The sequence below is a fragment of the Ammospiza nelsoni genome, chromosome 12 (assembly GCF_027579445.1).
Source record: "Ammospiza nelsoni isolate bAmmNel1 chromosome 12, bAmmNel1.pri, whole genome shotgun sequence".
NCBI classification, from domain to species: domain Eukaryota; kingdom Metazoa; phylum Chordata; class Aves; order Passeriformes; family Passerellidae; genus Ammospiza; species Ammospiza nelsoni.
This window is the reverse complement of record NC_080644.1, coordinates 8,519,428-8,539,836: the sequence shown is the minus strand read 5'-3', so window position 1 is coordinate 8,539,836 and position 20,409 is coordinate 8,519,428.

The window sequence follows — 20,409 nt, the reverse complement described above, 5'->3', positions numbered from 1 at the left end:
GAAATATTACTCCCAGATTGCACATGTCTAAAATACACTTCTCAGATTTCTTCTGCTGAATGTTAACTTACAATGGTGAAGGTAAGTGACTGTGAAGATAATTTTCATGTTTAATTAGTTGTGTGCATGATTCATATGTGTTTTATTCTCATTTCAGTTTCTTGCCAGCCTTGTATTTTTATATTGCTGTAAATCTGTGAGTGTGTATTTGGAGGCAGTACTTGTGGAGTGATGGCCACCAGCTCTCATCTTTTTGAATGTACTAAATGCATTTTTAATCTGAGGGTTTTAACCCTCTAGATGCTGACAAGGCAGATTTATTTTTTTTTCAATACAAAAGAGATACAATCCAGTTGTCTTTAACACAATGCATGTAATCTCAGAAGAGTAAATCCCAATGCTTATCCCTTTAAAAACTCCTCAGAGAAAGAATTGCTTGGAGGAAAGAACCTGCTAAGCTTTCTTTGGCTCAAAAATACTTGCAAGTACCCTGAAGCCAGCCACTGTGTTCACTGATACTAAATGTCAGTGAGCAGCCTCCCACCCATCCCTAAATGCAATTTAATTTTCTGGTTCTTTGGTTGAACTTTTTGGCTCTGTTTTTAACTGCAGTAGATGGCTGTCAAGCTGTAAGCATGACAAGAAGTAAACACCCAAAGCTGCAAATACCTAAAGTAGATATCAAATAAGAATTGCTTAAAAGCCTGTGTATAATTTATGGATTAGGTGGTATGGGCAGAGTCCTCAAAGCCATTAAATTAATCTGTTTGTCAGGTAACATTATAATGGTAAAAGTGGTGCCAACTTCAGCTATCTTGGAGTATTTAATTGTAATCCTGTGTTTACAGGGAAGTGCAGGTAGCTGTCACCTGAACAGGGGAGTAATTTGGGTTTGTCTTAGGTGGAGCTACAGTCACCCCATGGGCAATGGGACCCTCCTGAAGCAATGGTGTTGATAGATCCCATTTATGACAAAAATATATCACAATTCCAGGCTGGAATATCTGGCTGAGAGCTGTGTCCTGCTCAGCCTGGCTGTGTGTTCCTGTCTCCTCCTTGGCGGTGGTGCCATTGATGAGCTGTGGGCTGGATCAGCAAGTTCATCCTGTAGAAAAACAGTAAAAGATGAGTTTGTTGGTCACTGCAGGAGGCTGTGGCTGGCCCAGGGACAGGTTGTGTCTTTGGTCAGTAGTAAACCCTCTCAATGCTTGCAATCAATAGGAGTTAATCAAATCTCAGGATAGATGATGATACAGTTTTGCAATTACCCTGGATAGCTGAACTTCCAGGCAACAATTTGGGAAAGGAGCCAATTTGCAAGTAGTCATTGTAGCTGTTGAGGATTGATCAGCTTAATACTTCAGTTTACATGGGGTTTTTTTATGTTCTCTTTTACTCAATTTATAAAATTTCAACCCTTACCTGGCTTGAACTTCCTACAGCGTGTGCCAAGTCCTGTCCTGTTCATCCACCCAAGGGCAGTTTTAGGTTGGTATTTTTGAAATGTGCATATTAAACACATTCCAGAGGAGGTTCAGAGGAAGATGGGAAGTTTACTGCTGCTTTCTTTTGTAACAACCAGAGAAGCTGGAGGAGAATCATGGTTATGTACTGAATCACAGGAGTGCTTGCCCCAGTCATAGGAAGCCCAGGACAATTTCCTCCAGGTGCAGGCTGTGTGAGACATCCTCAGTGTATCATAGTAACACACTGATCCTTATTTAATTCCCGTTTGGAATCTTGTCAGAAGTGACTTGCCCAAAATCCAACACTGTATTAGTAGGACAGTGATGAAAACCAGGTATCCCTAATTTCTGAAGTCATTGGTGCATTACCTACTTAAGACCTCTCTGAAATGAGCTGTAGCAATCCCAGTTTCTTGGTTGCAATTTGTAAATTGTATTTTAAAATAGCATTATCTCTTCCTTCAAGGGGGGTTGATAGGATTGACTGACAAACCATTTTAATTACTGCATATATACAAGGAAAACCTCTCTGACAAAAACGTATTATAGCTTGGCTCTTGGTACTAACCAGCTTAACTTAAATTTCACATCTTGCTGCCAACAACTGCCTTACTGAGACACAGTGCTCATAATAAATGAAATTTCATGAAAAAGAAAAATGAAAACTTTGTTCCAGCTGGATTGTAAAGGCAGTTGGACCATTTCTATCATCCATATAAAGCTGCCATCCACATAAACATTGCAAATTAGTTTTTCATTTTTAATAATCAGGATCAGACCTTTTCTTATTATTGAGGCAAATGCAAGCTATTAGAACCATACCATTTCGTTCAATGTCCATTAGCTGTTGAATCCCATCCAGAGTTAAATGTTGGAGTGCTTGGGGAGAAACTCACCTTTTAGTTTCAGGTTTTCAGGTTTCTGACAGCCTGCTTGGATGCAGAGCCTGGAGTGAGCAGGCTGCTGTGGCCCTGCTGGGCAGCACTCAGAGGGGTGTTAGTTACATCATTTGTTCTTGGAGCTGGAGCTGTGCATTGTTGAAAGCCCTGCAGCTGGTGAGTGCTTGCCCAGACTACCAACAGCAATCTCAGCTGAATTATCACACACCCTCCTCTCTGCACATGGAAGAGATTAATTCTTATAGCCACAAACAGAATGAACACTTTGTACTTAGTACCATCATGTAAGTTCATGCTGAAATACAGTGCCAATAGCCAGCTCTTTAACCAATAAAGTCACAGTTCTAATAACCATGTGTTTTTACAGCATCCTCATCCCAAAGGATCAAAGCAACACTGATTTATTTAGCTTTGGATCCCATCTCCTGCTGTTCTCACTCCTTCCCCTTGCTCCCCATGAGCTCAGCAGAGCCATAGATGAGCTGGAGCCCAACTGGTGGTGTGTAGCCCTCAGCAGGGAGGGACACTCTGCAAAACCACACCAGAGAACATTTCAGCCAGTAGAAGTGACAGGCAGTGTTGTGGGCAGACAGAACACAAACACCAGAGCCTGCTTTGGCCAGGGGTCAATATCCACATGTCCAAACTGCTGTAAAATTTCTTACTGACAATAAATGGATTAAAAGTTTTAAAATTCAGCCTCTTAAAAATTACACTGCATGTGATGTACAGCTTTGCCTCTGTATAGAAAAATTTGTTAAAGGCAGAGCTGACCTCTCCAAAACCTGGCTGAGGATGCCACAAAAATTGTTAGTTCAATACACTGGAGGGGAGAAATGATGGTGTGAGTGCCTGAGGCTGCAGGTATACATTGTGCACTTGAGGTGCCAGCAGCAGAATTTTGTCCGTGAGTACGAAACGGTGAATAAAGCTGTCAGGGAGCTTTGCCACCCCAGGGCTGAGCTGTTGGTAATGTGATCATGCTGCTGTAAGGGCCCCTTGTCCTGGTGCAAGTGCTGGCCATGGTGTAACATCTCTCCTAAGCTGTCGCTAGTGGCTGTCAGGATATTTTACCTCAGGGGTTTCCACAGTTGCAGGGCTGGTTGAAGTTCCTCATCAAGAGGCAAACTCAGTGCAGGAAGGTTTCTGCAAAGTTCACTGGACAGAACTATTTAGCATGCAGTGCTGAGTCTGCATTACAGAGTTCTGTGGTTCAGTGTGTGGTGGTTCTTGATTGCAGCAGCAGGTAGAACTCCAAGACCTGCTGTGAATGTAGATGTAATTAAAATGTTTCTTGCTTCAGAGTATTTATTTCTTATGATCAGAGAAAAAACCCATGTGGGTACAAGATACAAATTGCCATGACCAGGTCACTATTTTGTTGAGAATAAACCAAATATTTGGGGTTTGCCTCTGAATTATAGATCTTTAGAAAAGTTTAATAATTCCTAATGGCTGAACATTTTACTTCTATGCCTAAAAATTCTGCTTCCAACTAAAAAAAAAAAAAAAATTCCTCTTTTTGAAAAAGAACCTGTGGCTGTACAGCTACAACTTTCACTGTTTTAAATGCTTTTCCATGTTAGGTGAGTGCATGAAATAGGTTGTATGCTGGCCTGTGGGTCTATCAGAACTGGCAGTTTGTCAGGGAAAAAGAAACTGATACCCTGCACAAAAACCCGGTCAGCAACTGGAGAGCAATCCTATTCTGGCATAATCCTTACTCCAAGATATTTCTGCTGCTGGGGAATATTGTCACCTTGAGCTGTGCCTTGTTTGCTGCTGCCTGGGGTCTGTATAGCAGAGATTGCAGCCAGTACTTGAAGCAGCATCAATTTTTGTTACCAACAAGAGTCAGTGTTGTTGGGAGAGAGGGAAAAATTACGTGTTTCTGTGCTCAAAACTGTGGTTTTTAGGTGTTTATGGAAAGAGAAGGTCCAAAGTGTTTGCTGCAAAAATGTCACTACTTTGTGTCTCTGTAGATGAGAATGGCAGAATTACTTACATGTGTCTGCTTCTAGGGAGAGAATAATTGTTGGAAGTATTTAAAAATGAGAATGATTGAGTATCTAAAACTGTTCCCAACACAAAGTACAAATCTTTTTTTGACATTTGATCTATAGTGCTCATAGATCTTTTATATACACAGAGGGATTTACTGCTTTGTAATCAAGCTGCTGAAGAAAAACGTTGTCCTTTTATTCGCTGGGGATGACTGTAACAAATTAAAATGGTTTCCCATTAGCCTTCCCTACTTAGCTGAACCACTTAAAATGACTTGGGACTCTGCCCTTTTCCGACCTCCTCACCTTTGCTCAAGCATTTCAGCTTCCAGGGGTGCAGCAGGGCTGGTCCCACAGCCTCACCTCTGTGCCTGCAGTTACAATTCATGTTGGGCTGCAAGCAGAGAACCAGACAGAGCCCAGAGTGAAAAGAAATGTTTAGTTTTGAAAATCTCGTGCACTGCAGGTGATCTCTGACATCAGAGGCTGCTGATGGTGTCAGGAGCTAATTGTAGCTTGATTGCATGTGTATTTTTCAGTCATGTGCATGCAGATGAAGATAGGTTGTTTTGATTTTAGGTTTTTGTGGGTGCTTGGGTTTGTTTGTTTGTTTGTTTGTTTGTTTTATTGCTCCTGTGAGGTTTCTGTGGCAATAATGGTTTTACCAGCTTGTGGGCAGAACTGAAGAGCTGAAACAACCAAACCTCTGAGGCTTGTCTGAGCACAGAAGTACATTTTAAAAAGTAAAGGTAAAATTCTCTGTTTGTCATGCTTATTAAATGCAACCAGAGTTACAATGATTTACAAAACAAACTGCAGGTTTGAAATGGCTTTTCTGTCAAATATACAGGTCTTGTTTTATAACTGACAGTGCCCTAATATTAAATAATATTTAATACAATAATCAGATTTTATGATTAAGAAAAAGAAAGCCAATATTTGGGTAGTGTATATGCAGTTCAATTCCAGATTGCTCCAGTTATTATAGGAATGGAAGATCTGTATTTCATAACAAATTCCTAAATCTTGTTTGCTCCTTCCTGTTACTTCTCTTTGTACCCAGGTTCTAAATGCAGGTTTTATACCTCTCACTGGCCTGTAATAGTGACTTGGAGGTGATGTAAAGTTGTCTTAGTGCAATGTCCTAATCTGGAGAGCCTTAGAGAAGATTCTCCACTTGGAACAGGGCAGAGAAATACATGGCATTGCTAAGTTGTGATACAAATGTGCATAAGGAATAGTGACAGGACTGAAAAGTTTTTTACCAAATAAAAATCACTTGTTTATGCATAGAATCCTGACCAGACTGACTTGTTTCTATGCTGGGAAAGCATGCAGGGCAGGCCTGGAGTGACCCCAAGTTTGTGGTGTGCAAGGTGGTTCAAACATCTGACTTGGGAGGCACCACGAGTGGAAAATCCCCCTGGCTAACCCTGGGCATGCACACCCCGAGGGATGGCATGCTGATTAATGCCTACAAATCAAATTAATGTCTTCTTTTAGAGACAGCAAAGCTGGATGGAGCTCCAGCTCTGTCTCAGCACAAGTAAATGCAGTGGGGAGAGAGGCAACGGGAAAACAAATGGAACTCAGCAGAGGTGTCTCATGGTAGCCTCCTGTTACAGGAATTAGTAGCTAATGCCAGCCCTTCAGATTGAGGAAAAGTTCCAAAAACTGTCCTATCAACCCCAACTGTTCCAGTTTTGAAGTGTTTTTGTTAAGCAAGGGCTAACTTGTCAGAACAAAAAGAGCAGCTGTAGGATTCTTGGCTGGTCATAGTGAAGATCTCATATCTTAAATATTTTCAGCTATCTGTGGTTATTCCACATAGGTAAAAATAACTTACAGTCTGCATAAATGTGGAGAACGAACACAAGGAAACACAAGCTGACTGCAAATGCTGCTTGTAAAAGAAAAACAATCTGTTTGTTATTGATCAAAATAATAAAATCCTGGCTGGGGGCAGTTGAGTATCACTGGTGTCTTCTGGTCAAGGGTGTGCTGGGATTTGAGTAACTCTTGGGGTGTTGTGGGTTTCAGGTGGGTTGTACAGCATAGGCAATGTCTGGCAAAGAAATATGAAAAACTACTGAAGTTTCTGAAACTATGTTTGGATTCCCTGCTCTTGTATCTCAGGCCATTGGGGTGCCAAGGACAATATTTTGAGCAGTTGAGAAAAGGAAACGTTGCCTAATTTTGCAATTGCTGGTGAGAGCTTGCATCCTGGGAGGAGAACAGCCCAAACAGAGAGTTTGCCTAGTGAGGCTTGTCCCTGCTCCAAAGCACACTCTCAGCTTTTTACATATGGAACTATGCAAGAATTCATAACCTGACCCTCTGTTTTATTTGTGTGTATACATAACCCGTAGTTCATTACAGAAATCCTTGCTGCAGCTCTGCCCCTGCCCTGTCTGGGAGTGATGCAGAGTCAAGAATGGCCTTAGAAATTGCAAGATGTTTGATACAAAACCAAGAGCTTATCACTGGTGAGAGAATGATCTCTGGCATTTCATAAATCATCAGCAGGACTGACGTGCTGTTGGAGATTTGTATCCTTAGCAAATTAATCGTGCTCAGGAACTCTTGGGTAGCAATGTTGGATGAGTCTCTGTGCCAAATAAACTGCAGGGAGAGGGTCCTGGGGGATGGGAGGTGGAGAGGAGCAGCCAGGCTCAGCTTTCACATTACCTCAGTGTTGTCCTTGATAGCAGTTTTTAAAGACTGATATTTTTAAAGACTGCTAAGCAAAATGACAGTGAAAAGCTTCTCAGCAACTTGCCTTGCTATTGGCAGAATATGAACAGAATATGGAGTGATTTCTGCTTCTGATACCTTCAGTGTCATCCCTCACAGGAGGTTTTCCAGTTGCCTCCCAAGTCCCATCTCAGCTCTCCTCCAGCCCTGGAGAAGACATGGTCATCAGGATGAGTGGAGGTGTTTGGAGGTACCACAGGAAAACCTCTTTTTGGAGTGAAGTTCCCCTGGAATTCCACCCACCTGAGTACTCATGTCAAAAAACCATAGAGCTTTTCTTGGCAGGAACCCAAAGTTTTGGGGTAACCAAGGGTAATTTTGCCAGCCTTTCTAGAATTTCATTTACATGCTCAGTTATTAATAGATTCTTGTGGTATTCACACAACTGTTTTTCCCTTGAATTCACCAAACTTGACATTTGAATTCTAACCCAATTAGCAATATTTGCCATACACTGCAGTCTCAAATGCACACTTAGATGTAAGTTTCCATACAGCTAAGGATGCTGTTTGTCCCTCTGCTTCTCTGGTGTTACCTCCTTTTCCCTTTAAAAAATAAATACAAATGTATACCAGGAGCCAAAATAAGTGTTGAGCTATTAAATCATGCCAAGTTTTTCAGTTGCTGTGTGTAGCCTGCAAATTCATTTCTCTAGCAATGCAGAAGACTAATAAATCCATTCTGTGCACAGGTATTTGATAAACTGACTTGTATATAGCCTTTATTTGGCATTTTCCTTTGACTCCACTTTTTTGTGAACCAGACTGGAATGCTTCCACTAAGAAGCAAAGCAATTAATTTCAGCATCCTGGAGCCAGGGCTGTATTTTGGGGGTTGCCATACTTTGCATTAATCTGGAGACCACCACTGCTCAGTAAGTGTTCTGGTGTAAGTCAGATAACCACAGTTAATGACTAAACCCTTGGTATAAATCTGCTGTATTTCCAGACAGCTGTTAGATTAGTTCTCTCAATTCTTCTGCTGTGCCAGTGGATGCAGCAAGTTCCTGATTTAAATGCTTTTTAATGCTTTGTGCAGCACTGGACACATTTTATAGAGCTGAGTAGGAGATATGCTATATTGTGCTTAATAAACTATTCTTTAAAATATCCATGATTCAGCTGCTTGCATGGAAAAATGTATGCTTAGCTTTGAGAAAAATCTTAACTCTTCCAGCTTTCACTGTCAGGCTGTTCTTAAAACTTGGGCTTTTGCTTAAGGTGTGTGTACGTGCTTTTCATATTATTTGTCTCAAGTATTTACTGGCAAAGTGGTATGTGGCAGGACAAGGAAAACGTTGCGTTTCTCAATTAGATGTTGTTAACTTCTCTCCAACAAGCCAGAAACTCAAGTTTTTGTGGGCAGTCCACAAGAGTTAGAGGGAAATAGATGGAGTGTAATTCTAGCAGAAACTTGTTTTGTTTGTTTAGAAATTGTACTGAAAGTTTTTGTGGGTTTTGTTTGGGTTAGTTTGGTTTTTTTTTTTTTTTTTGTTTGGGTTAGTTTGGTTTTTTTTTTTTTTTTTGGTTTTTTTTAATCCAGTGCACAGAAAGGTTTCAGAAATTCTGTTTTTCAGTAGTACTCCACAGCATTTCAAAAGGCTTTTCTCAAGATCACATCCCATGAGCTTTTTTACTTCTGTGTCACACATTCTTCTTATTTTGTGCTGTTTTCTTAATGATTTTTGTCTTTCTTAGCTTTCACCCGCTGGTACATGAATAGGGAAGCAGTTCCTAGATGAGTTTAGGAGATGGAGGTGCTGGCACATCTTGTCCTCCCCTGTGAGACCTTGCAGTTTGGAATCTTTGCACCCATTTACTCTGCAATATCTATTGCTGAAAATACACCCTGTGAACCTTCAGGAACTGTGTTTGAAGTGCAGCATTTTAAGACATCAGATGATGCCTCACTGCTGGTTTGTGATTAGAAGCTGAACTAAGCAAGGCTGATTCTGTTAATTGCGGCGTTTCAATTCCACGCTTACATTTGCAGCTGAACTGAATGAATGCAGTTTCTGGGCTCCTAAAGAAGCAAACCCCTGCAAGCAGGCACACAGGCAGCCTTTGTGATGACAGCCTGTAAAACCAGCAGCTGGCCAGGGGTTAGCACATTGGTCATTCCCCATGTGGAGCACGGCGGGACATGCGCGAGCAGGAGATGCACAAACCTGGCACCTCCTGCTCCAGGCAGGGACAGACCAACTGCAGTGACATCAAGAGTTACACAGCCAAATGCGAATTAAAAGTGGAGTTTAACCATGCAGAAGCTGGGTGCTGGAATGAGGAGGGATGTTATGTGGTCTAGGAGGGAATAGGAATGTGAGACTTGGGCTTCTGTTTGGTGCTGACAGCTGCAGGCAGTGCCTGCTCCCTGCACGGGCACAAGAGCAGAGAAGGGTTCTGAAGTGGTGAGCAAAAGTCAGAAATACACTGGTTCCATGGCATTTTTCATGGCATTTTTTGAGCAGAGAAATGTTCTGAAGTGGTAAGCAAAAGTCAGAAATACACTGGTTTCATGGCATTTTTCGTAGGTGTAGGGCTGCTTTTCTGTCTTTGGTGTTGATATATTTTTCTTCCTTGTGCTGATTTACCTGAGTGCAGCAGCATGTCGTCTTCATAATTTTGAGCTCAGCGTGCTCAGAAGTGGAAAAATGCAGAAACCCCTGTTTTACAGAGGAGGGGAATAGAGGCAAGCAGGTTAAATAGGAGTTGGCTTTGTAAACTACTCTGGTAACAGGAAACCTGTGGCTGACACAGGGCTGAATCCAAGTCTCCCTTACAAGAGCCCTGGCCCCTGGATCATGGCATCAAACTTGCCATTTCTGACAATTCCACTCAAAAGAAATAAAGTAAATTATTTTTCTAATAGCAGTTCTATTTGTGTTAGCATTTTAAGGTGGCTCTCTAATTAGTGATTGAGGGAAATTAATGTAGAACTGTAATTTGCTTGAGCTCAGATACCTTTGCTCCAATTTTTGTATTACTCCTGTATATGCACTAATTAAAATTTTTAAAAAAGCAAAACTGTAAAAAAGCAATCTGAAATTAGACACAGTCTTGTTTTTCCTTGTTTTTTTCACTAGAGTTATCTGATTTTCTGTGAAGGGGGAAAAGAGGTGAGCTGCTGTATTTCTTTTGGAAGCCAAGCACTGCATTGGTATATTTTGCACTGTTGATTTTATATTTTAATTTTCTGGAAGCTCACTGCTGCAAACAGTTGGAGCCAGCAAGAGCATCTTTGCATGCTGCTTGTGAGTGACTTGGACATATCTGTAGTAGCTGGAGGCAAGAAATGACTTTGGTTCTTTTGTCTGTGCTGGAAGTTACTCCATAAAAGTGTCAGAGAGGAGCTACACTGAAGGTGATGAGCTGAAGTTAATCCAATGTCAGGAAACATATCCACTGTTGAACCAGACTCTCAGGCTGCTTCTCTGGGCTGTGGAAAGGTGAGGGCCTTTGAAGTCCTGTGTGTATGAGTGAAATTTGCCTTTAAGCTAAGGAAATTGCAGATCAAATCTGAGTTTTAATTCTAAGGCAGTCACCTTATCCATGGCACATGTGAGCTTGCTCTCAAATATCCAAGCAGTGAAAGCTGGCTTTTACTTGCACATTTTTTAATCTGTACAGATGATAAAACTCTTTTCTTAGATTATCTGAACAAACTCCAGGAGCTGCCATTTTCTGTACCTGCAAGGAATTATCTGGAATTATCTGGGAATGGCACAGTTGCCTCTTGCTGGTTTGGATCCCTCTTGTTCCCAGCAGTCCCAAATTGGGTTTGAGTGGATGCTTTTGGCAGGTGGCCTCAGAGGTGAGGAGCTGTGTCACAGAGTGGCTTCTTGAGAGCTCCATGGGGCTCCCAAGGGTAAGTGGTGTATAATATGATGGAGGAAAGCACTCATTAGAGGAACAAAATGGGCTTTAGGATGCTTGTTTTATCACTGAAGCTGTGAACATCTAATAAAAGATAACATGGTTTGTGGCCATTGAAAGTTGCCCTTTGTTTTTGGATTTGAGAGGATTTTTGAAGAATTTGAAGCCATCAGAAAGTAAGTTAGGTCATAGTAACCAGACCCTATTTTTTTCATTTTGTTTGATTTTTGGTCGTGAGGGGGAAAAGTGCATTTTCACCTTAAAACCAAGCTGCAAAAGGATTTTGTAACTTGTGTGTTTCTCCCTACACAAACACCATGCTGGCTATCCCATTAGGAGTGCTTGTTGGTACTCTGATGAAAGTTACTGCTTGAAATCTGCCTTGAATGTTCTTACATATTTTAGTGCTAACCAAGTGACAAAAAGCTGTCACAGCACCACACATGCTTCTGACTCTTATCTCACAGATTAAGGTGGTCCTTTATTTGAGAGTTGGTGCTTAAAGAATTTTTAAATTTAGTGAAATCTGGGATGGAAAATGAGTTTTTCTGCTAGGTAATCTTTAAAAAAAGGGTTTCTGTAAAAAAATGAAGTAGCAATTGAAAGATGCTGCTATTACACGGCTGTCTAGTTGTCTGTGTGAAATAAGCTGGTGGCATCTGTCCAGTTGCAGACAGATGTCCACATCACAAATCATCAGGCTCCTTTTATAGAGCAGAGAAAATCAGCCCACGCTCGCTCAGTTCAAGCCAGGAGGGATCCAGTGAGGAAACCTTGCATTTCTCCTCTGTTCCATCTGCATTTAAAGAAGAAAAACACACATTTGTGTCTCTTTCCAGAGAGCTGTTTCAGCATCACTGAATAGGAGCAAATGTCCTCCCAGGAAAGCATAACTGAAAAGTACTGGAAAGAGAAAATCTGTTGAGACAGATGTGCTCTTGTATAGATCAAGTATTTTTCTTTGAATAATCTGGTGGAGCTTGCAGTTGTGCATGTTAATTCTCCTGGCTGACAGGTAGCTGGCTGGTGGGTTCTGTAGGCTCAATTTGGTGTGATGGACAGATGAAAGGCGCTGTTATGTTACACTTTGGTCCCTGCTACTGCTGCTAATTTTGACATGCCATTGTAAAACGCTTTACTTTTCATATATGAGAAGGTGTTAGATTAAGTGGTTGGCTAATGGGCATCTTTGTTCCAGTTACAAACTCACGGTCTCTTTCAGCACTTTTCCATTTACTGCCCTGACTGCTGTTTATGGCAGCAGTGGCAAGAGCAAGGCTGCCAAATTTATTTTAAAGATCATGGTGTATGGTGCCAACCCTAATCTCTCTTGGTGCCAAACTTGGCTCCAGCAGCAGTAGCTCTACATTGTTATTCTTGTGCAACACTTGCATTACATCATGCTGAAAGGAGGAAAAGAGATTTTAAAAATTTTGGTTATTCAAATGCAGTATTCACAGTGGGGAAAAGCAAGACGGAAAACAAAACTCCTGCAGTTCAAATGTCAGTGTCCCTCTGTACTTTGTTAAGTTATCTGAGGCCTGTTTAATATCATAAAATGGCACTTGCAGGAAGTGTTTTTCATTATTAAATCAGGCTTTGCGAAGGAAAATAGGGATATTTGTATGCATGGCATTGGGTTGGTACATTTGTTTTATTTGGGGTTTTCACCACCATGCTGTTCTGCAGAGCATGGCAGGATCTCTGTGACTCCTCTTTGGTAATATCCTCTGGTTATCCCTGCAAAAATTCCTTCCCTCTGCCTTGAAAATAAACCTAACAGCCAACAGCTTTGGGAACTTGGGCCCGGGTTAACTTTCACCTGGGCTTAAAGGAAAAAGCTTCAGCCTATTATCCCACCAAAACTCATAGGAAATCAGACCTTGGCCCACCTGAACATACAAAGTGAATCATGCTGTCCCATTTGTTATTCCCGTGTTGTTATTTTAGCCTGACTTTCAAATACCCACAGAAACAAATTATTAATGGAGTTAATATCAAGGAAAACATTGTGAGCATTTGCTCTGAGTAGATTTCTGTTCCCCTTGGCTGTTACTACACTATTAATTGGTATGAGTAACAAAATGCAGTTTGCTCAAGCATTGCTTTTGATTATTGTCCTTTTTTCTCCTAACATCTCCAAGATGAGTAGCAATTACATTGTGCTACTTTGCCCACTGGCATTGTGCTGTAGCTCTTTAAAACAAGAAATCTGCTGCACTTTTATCTATAAACTGCCATTGTCAGCCAACCTCTTGATTCAGTTTGTCCCCTTTGAGCCTTCCAGTTTTAGATACAGGAACAAAAAAATTGGCATTTCAGTATTCCTGCTGGTGAGGTAACCAACTTTCATTACAGAAATATTATGCATAATGACAGTTGATTTTTATTTTATTATGAGTCAAGAACAGAGGGGAAAGGTGGCTTTAGTTATATCTGTGAAGAAGAGGAGGGAAGGATAACTTCTTGGAGTTCAGCTGAGTGATAGCCTCTCTTCCAGGAGTATCCTCTGCTCTTCTCAAAGAGCAAGGATTGTGACTAAGGGAACGTTAAAAGTTCATTAATTTGATTTATGTAACCATATATTTGGTAAATCCAGATTGGTAACCTGACTGACTTGGTATCTAAATGGGGAAGGTGTATCAGATGCAGTTGGATTTCCTCATCCAGGCCGTGCATTTGGGAAGCATCTTCAGGGTTAAAAGGTGTTGAGTGAGCAGCAGCATTTGCAGGGCTGGACCAGCCTTGCCTACAGCGTTTGTGGGCAGGAGTGTGTTAAGCAGCATCAAAAGGAGAGGAGCAGCTCTTGTTATATTATAAGGATTAACTGGTTTGGCTCAGCATGTTTGAAGATGACCCAGCCAGAAATTCACTGTAGATCACAGAATGGTCTAAACTTTGTGAACCTGGTACTTCCATAAATTGTAGCACTGGCAGAGCAGTTCTGTTCAGAAGTGCCATAGCCATATCTTTTATTGCTAAAGAAAACAAGGCAGTCAGAGATTCTTCAGCCTTCTACACACACAACAGCGCTTTGCTGTCTTCTCTGCTCAGAGAAAGTCTGACCTGAGGGATTTAACCAAGGAGAGAGTACGTCATTCTCACTCCAGCCTCACCTGTGCTGTTATCCTAGACTTTTCCCCTCACATCCAAAGTCCTTTTGCTAACTTACATTTCATAGTTCTTTTCCCATAGCTCTTTCTGAATTATTATTCCCCAAGTGCTCCTCCTTTACAGGCTGAGAACGGAGGTGCTGACACAGGCCTGTTATAAAGGGGCAGCCCTACCTTTCTTAGTGGGTTGCTGGAGCCATTGCAGGACTCAGACAGCTTTGAGAAGTAAATCAAAATGGTGAAGAAATTCTCATAGTCTGGGAATGGCGAGATTTTGGATCCAAAATGAGTGAGAGAACATGCCCTGAAGGACAGGTCTCGTGCCTCACGTCCTTCTTGGCTGTCTCATGTTCACGTTGGTCATTATTCATTGGCATGGATATCAATACTCCAGCACTGTAACAGGTTCCACCTAAGGATTTCAGAGGACTTTCCAGCCCCTAAAAAGAGCTTAATTGGCAATTTATACTGCAGTTCCCAGTTTTACAGAGGCCTTAATGTAGTCCTGAGAAGCTTGCCCAATCTCATAGCAATTGGAAGAACTTCAGTAGTGTTACTTCAAGGTAAACTGAAGCCCTAGTGAAAATTATATATATATATATATATATATATATATATATATATATATATATATATATATATATATGTCTTTTGTTACTGCAGTTTATTTAATACTGCAGTGCCTGGAGGTCTCACAGAGAGTAGGACACCACTGCACTGGCGAATGCTTCATGTGCATAAAGAGGAACATTTGTCCTGCAGCTTCTCCAGGGAAGACACACAGAGAGCACAAAGGACTCAGGAATCAGCTGAGTTACCCAGGGCAGAGCAGGGAGAAAACCCCAGGTTTTCTGAGTCTCACACAGGGTGTGATCTGCTATTTCTCTGTGACAGAATTGATCTCATTGTGTCCTCTGTGAGAGCTGTTCCCATATGAGTGAGCACCACTTTTTCTTGCACACGCTTACCTGTGGATTTTAAAAACAGCATTACTTCTCAAGCAGCATGAGCAATATTTTCTAATACATTGATTTTTCTGTGGGAACTTCATAGACTCATAGAATGGCTTAAAGATCATCTTGTTCCAACCCCCCCTGCCACTAAACCAAGCTGCTCACACCCTGAGGCTTGGGGCAGCTTTGTGGATGGTGCATCACTGCCATTTGAATGAGGAGCTTTTTGTTGGGATGTGGGTGGTATAAACGTTCTGAACTTTCTGGAAAATGTTTTCCCTTGGCACTTGTTCCAGCTAATGGCCAACTTTGACTGCATTAAGCTGTGCAGGGACAGAATTCCTGCTGCCCTGCAGCTCCAGCTGTGTGAGGTGCTTTCCATCCCAAGCCCTCTGCACCTTGGGATGATTTGCATTAAATAGAGTTTCAGGGAAGGTATTACTTGCCTCATTGAATAGTTAGTTTTACAAAAATGATTGCCTAAAAGTAGTTTCTCTCATGCCACTGGGCAGGTATACCCAAGGCTCCACAGATAAGCCAGGAAAACTCTGTTTTCTATTTGTGATTTTCCACTACTTTTAGGAAGCTTTGTTTTTTTTCTGTGCTATTCAGTGCTTTATTGTCTCCACTTCATCCTGGTATGGTAGAGCTGAAGTAGTTTCTGGATACTTAATTTTGCTTATGTAATTGCTTTATGTTACAGTGTATTGATGATGCAAATGTTTTACTAAATGAGGCCCTGCAAGCATATGGACCCAAAAATGAGTTTTTTCCTGGTAAGACCAGAGTTTCATGTCCCAGCATAGATGCTGCTCTTTACTCACCATGAGATATGAGGAGAAAGCAGAAAACTGAGGGGAATAAACTCTAATTATATATATATATATATATATATATATATATATTTGTGTCTTTAGCCTTTGTGATTCTGAGGAGAAGGACTAAAAAATGTAATTCTTCAAAGTGGAAAGAGGTGCCTAAATAGTGACAATTGTCATGAGCTGGACTCTGCAGCCCTTGGTTTGGGAAGCCCTGATTCTGGAAGCAGTTATTTTTGCAGTTATTTCACATGAAGGGCCCTAATTCTGCAGCTGGAGCTGCTATGGTGGTTTTCTGCAGTCACATACAGCCCTTGCATGCCTGGGGGATCTGAATAGGAAGAGGTGTGATGAAATTAAAAAGCTTGTGAATGTCAAATAGGAATGTGGAAGCTGAAAGGGATTATTTATGTACTTTTGTATGTATGCATAACATACAATTTTATATTTCAAATCACTGTAGGCTGTAAGCTCATAGTGTTTCTTTATCAATGTATCCTGTGTGGTACTTGCTTGTTCACAGTAAGAAAGCTGAGTAATTTTATGCTTTGGAAAATAATATCTTTGCTAGGGTTGCTCCACTTAGCAAATAGACCCAACAGATCCAAAAAAGGCATTGTGAAAAATTCTACTTTCTCATTTTGACTTAGAATAAGTGAAATACTGTTGCTGAAATGAATTTTAAGAGACCCAATGACCCCAGCCAATGTCATGATGTGTTTCTGCTCAGGCTGCCAGGCTGAAGCTCTGTGGTGTGAGCCCCACCATGAGCTCACAGGAATTTCCAAGCTGAGTGTGTGTGATTTCAGAGTGAATGGTGAAGGTGCCTTGTCCTGGGTGGTTTTACGGGCACTGAATCCCCTCTCCTGTGGGCTGCTCAGCCAGAAAATGCTGCTGCTCTATCTTCCTTCAGTCTCTCCCATTTTAATTGTAGGAAATGCAGGGGAATCCCAGCCCAGCTCGTGCCCCTTTTTCATCTCAGTCTGCTGTGTCTGCAGGGGGAATCAGGAAAACAGCACCTGGAGAAGGCAGCAGTGAAGCCCTGCTAGGAGGAGAAAAAACATTTATTTATATGAAAGCACCCTACTTTTTAAAAAATTTTTTGAGGTAACAGGTCTGAGCTAAAAAATAAATACTGTATTTAAAGAAAAAAAAAATTATTCAAAGAAAGATCAATGAAAAGCAGACTGGAATAGCAGGTGATGAAGCCTGGTGAAGCAAATCAATGCTTCTGGAAATTCAGGACTTCCAGGGAAACAAGGCATGCAATTATTTGTGCTGGTTCCAAGCACTGAAAAAATCTTAAGGCTGACTTTCCTTCCAAAAAAGAAAGGGGGAAAAAAAAAGTCAATGTGGCTCAAAAAATTCATGAGACAGGAATTTTCATCTGTTTTTCACTGTCTGGTCTATGGGTTAGAGCAAGACAGAAAACTTCCAGTGAAAGTAAAATTTTGATAAAAATGACTGTCTCATTTAAAGAAAAAAAAAAGACAAAACACAGAAACCATGTGGAGAAAGATTTTAAATCTGATGGAATACTTTGGTTATTTTTGAACAATAGTAGTTTCAGAAGTGTGAAAGAATTGGTCTATTTTGTTGTTTTTTCTCAGTTATTTTTCTTAAACTTGTTTAGAATTAACACATAAAAAAAAAAAAAAAAAAAAAAAAAGAGGAATTTGACAATCTCACTGTTAACCCAAGCTGGTTTTTTCTTTACCTATCATGTAATTTTGTCTTGTTTCTCTTGGTTTCATCCTCATCCTGAGATAACACGTGCTGGAGGCTCTGTTATGTGTGCTACAGCCATAGTCAGGACTCCTCTTTCTTTTGTGTCTGGAACAGGCTGGGCGATGATAAATCCAGACAAGAACTGCTGCTTTAATTGTGCAGTTCCATGGGTAAAAAGCAGCTCTCAGGAACACAAACAGCCCAAGGCATGTGCCCTGCAGGTCACCTTGGAAGGATATCTTGTCAGCCTTGGACATGAGCATTAATGCCAGCCCAGGTTGAGCTTGGTGCCTGTCCAGGCTTTTCCTGCCTGCATCTATCAGATGTGCTTGTGGCTGAACTAAGACTCATTATAAAAGAGAAAACAGGGTCGTGGCTTTCACCTGCTGAAGCATTTGTGAGGTTTTGAAATGGAACAAAGAAGCTATTATGGACGGAGAGAGGAACGGCCAAACAGTGTGGGGAGGAATGTACTGACAGAGGAAATGAAATTACTTTCCTCTGCTTTTGAAATGTGTGGATGGAAGTGGCCAAAATCTTCAGTGTGGGAGATTCCCTATGATTATACCATGTGGAAGGTGGCTGCAAGATAATACTGTTTTCTTTGCTTATGAATGATTCCTTTCTTTTTGTACAGGAGCAAAGTAAAATTGGGAGCAGAATTTTGCTACCAAAAGTCCTGGCAAGGCTGCCTAAGCTACTATGCTTCCCATGGAGTTAAAACAGTAGAAGTTTTAATTCCCAATGAAAATTAATGAGGCATAGCAGGTGCTTTTGAAAATTTTATCCATATGGGGAAAAAAAATTAATCTTGTATTTCCTAGGAATTAATTAAACCAAAACTTTTTAGGAGTGGGATGGGTTTTGTTTGTTTTCTCTGAATCAGAGTGAGAAAGCCATCTTCAGATTTTTCTGCATGTGATTCAATTCTGAAATAAAGTGGGGCTGTCATCTTTTTAGTGATGAGTACCACTGGAATCATCAAGTATTTCTTAGCAATCTGCACCATTTTTTTGGAGGCTAGAAAGATGAAAGCGGTTGATAACCAATTAAAACCAGATAAAGTCAGAGAAGCAATACAAAAATGTGACTCTTGCAATTCTGCTGCAATCTCAGTCTCTACTCCTCCCCTTCCCAGCAGAGCTGAAAGCAGAGGACTTGGCTTGTTCCACTCCTGCCTAGGGCTCTGTGCTGGCATATGCAGATGTTTAGGAAGATCTGGTGGTTTAAGCTTGTATTTGGCCTCCATCCAGATACAAGTAAAAATTCTTGAGAAGATCATTGCATGGGATTGATGCAGGGAGCATGATTTCTGAGAAACTTCAATTTCTCACTGCCTTGAAGTACTTGTCCTTTCCACTGTAGGCTCTGGCAGGTTTTCCCCAAGGGGAGGAATTTTGTCTTTTTCACCTGCAGGGCTCCCCCTCTTCAGTTCCCTCACTGGTGGCAGATGCAGAGTTTATTCTCCTTTTCCCCACACCCATGCCAGCTTTCCCCCTTAGTGTCTTTTCCTCCTGAGTGTCCTTTCTGTTGCTCAGATGCCCTCCTGCAGACTGCTGTCATTTTGGGGAAATGCCCTGCTCTTCCTTGCACATATTCCTTCTGAAATCTCTCAATCACTTGGCCATTGAGTTTACCTGGTACCTCATACTACCCAGGTGTCTTATTTGCTGAAAATGCCATGAAAGCTCTCCTTTGAATGTTTTTTTTTTACCATTTGGGTATATTTTGAAGCTAGAATTCTATCTTCTCACCCCAGAACTGGAGTAGAGATGAGTGAGAAGTGCAGATTCCCAGGCAGAAGCCCACTGCCTCCAAAGGGAGGATGGAAGTGCCTTGAGCTGCCTTTAGTGTCCTGTGTGTTGATGTTAATAACAAGTGGGAGCAGGCTGAGAGAGGATTGAGGTTCTGCCTGAGCAGCAGAGCCCCAAGCTGTGCAAGGAGACTCCTTGATCTGTTGCTGGTGCCTTCTGCCTTGCCAGCTGTACTGGGCAGAGCTGTGGTGAGGTTCCATCTGCCCACAATGCCATTTTTGGTTTCCTGTTCCACCCTCTCAGAATATGATCCATGGAGTTCTTACCACCTTGCAGGCTCAGTCTGCACACCTTATGCCTTGAGAGGGTACCTAGAGTTAAAGGAATAAAGTAGGGATTTATTAAAAGGCCTTCAAATGATACTCCTTGGGCAGTACAAGAGCCTGGCTCCAGCTCCACCCGAGGTGGATGATGGGTCACGAGTTTTCACACTTTTAAAGGGTTTTGGTCCATTTCAATATTGGGGTTAATTGTCCAATTGCAGCTGCAGGTGATGCAGTCCCATCCTCCCAGATTGCTCTCCTCAGTTTGCTGTTGTTGGCACTTTTTGGGGCTGAGGCTGTAATGGTGTCCTTAGTTCTCAGGCTGAAAAAGAATTGTTTGGTGTGACTGAACTGTGAGGAGAACTTGCTAAAACTTTATATAAAGTTCAGAGCTATATACTAATGCAGTACAGAATCTGGAAAGTAAGAAAGCAAAACTTAAGGCATCACACCAGGTCCCTCCATGGCATTGGACACCCATTTGTGAGTACTTTGCTGGAGACAGATTGGATCATTCAGGAGTTCTGTCTTCAGCACACTGCCTTGACTTGGGCTCTGGAATCACTGCATTCAAAACATCACTGTAGAAGAACAGGGGATTTGCCAGTTGCCCCAACACCTCAGTCAAAAATCTGAAACCTTAAATTGTTTAATCTGGCATTCCTAGCTTCATAATGACTGAAAAGAAAAAAAAACCAAAAACTTATATTTCTATTTTTTCCTTCC